Source organism: Egretta garzetta, unplaced genomic scaffold, assembly GCF_000687185.1.
Source record: "Egretta garzetta isolate BGI_Z169 unplaced genomic scaffold, ASM68718v1 scaffold260, whole genome shotgun sequence".
Classification (NCBI taxonomy): domain Eukaryota; kingdom Metazoa; phylum Chordata; class Aves; order Pelecaniformes; family Ardeidae; genus Egretta; species Egretta garzetta.
This window is the reverse complement of record NW_009258662.1, coordinates 3,520,354-3,521,793: the sequence shown is the minus strand read 5'-3', so window position 1 is coordinate 3,521,793 and position 1,440 is coordinate 3,520,354.

The following is a 1,440-nucleotide window of genomic DNA, read 5'->3' as shown; positions in this document are numbered from 1 at the left end:
CGGGCGATAGGACGAGGGGGAATGGCCTCAAGTTGCACCAGGGCAGGTTTAGGTTGGACATTAGGAAAAATTTCTTCCCAGAAAGGGTTGTCAGGCACTGGAAGGGGCTGCCCAGGGAAGGGGTCGAGTCCCCATCCCTGGGCGTATTTAAAAGCCAGGCAGACGAGGTGCTTAGGGACAGGGTTTAGTGGTGGGATGGCAGGGTTAGGGGAACGGTTGGACTTGATGATCTTAAAGGGCTTTTCCAACCTAAACAATTCTATGATTCTATGATAGATTTGGAGGACATGATGCTCCCAGGCCATATGCTCTTAATGGACATATGCTTTCAGGTGGGTGCACATGTGCCTGTCCAGGAGAAACTCCAGTGGCCCAAGGGTGTGTTTACACATCCCAGCAAGGCTGGAGAGACATCGAGCCACTGACTGGACCATCACTGCCATGGACTGGAGCTGAAGCAAACCAGCTTCAGTCCCTGATGACCCAAAGCTGGAAAGCAAAAAGAAAATAGTGGTTCGAATCCTGACAGGTTTGCGCATGCAGCACCTAGCACCTGAAAAACAAACAAACAAAAAAACCACCAGACAAAAAGAGAGGAAATTTGGGTCTGCTGGCTTTAAGAAGTTACTGCTGACAGAAAAATGAAGTAGTAAATGCATCTGGTTTGGGGTTAGGGGAGGGCTGCAGATGCAAGTTCCTAAATGTCTGGGGGTGAGATGTGCCCGGTTTGTGGCAGCTGGCACTGCCGTTCCTGGGGGGACGTCCCTGCAGCTGAGCCCATCCTGGGGTCCCTGCCTGCCTGCCGGCGGCTGCCTTCACCCTGGGGCTGGCCGGGGAGGAGAGGGCTCTGCCTCTGGGAATCAGAGGGAAGAGCAGGAGGCTCACCCCAGCTTTTCCCAGCAGAGAAACAGAGTCCAGATGACAAGAGAGAGGGGTGAAAGTATAGGTCTTGGCCACCTTCCCCGGTGGGGAGGCAGCTGGCTGCCCGGTGGGGTGCCAAGGAGAGGGAGCCCTGCCCTGCTCAAGGATGGCAGGCCCTGGGGCAGCTTTCACAAACAAACCAAGGCTCTCCAGACTGGGGAGCAGGAGAAGCTGTCCCTTCAGAGAGGGTGAAACGGGAGGGTTTAACCACTCCTTGGTAAAGCCCCAGCCTTGAGGTGTGCCCTTGGCTTGTGCTCCTTAAGGGGGGCGGGTTAGTAGGGTGCTTTTTAATATGGGCTGTGGTGTAAGCCCTTCAGGCCTGCCCAGTGCCATGGCTGACCCCACGAGGGGACGCCCCGGCAGCCCAGTGCGCCATTCCAGTTCCCACTGGCACGGGGCACCAAGCCCCTCAGGTGGGCACTGTGTGACAGCGGCCACCTTGGGCCCTGCCTCAGCGCCCAGCCCGGTGGAAGAAATATCTCCTCAGCCTTCCCCCCCGCTGCCGAGGGCCACCGCGGG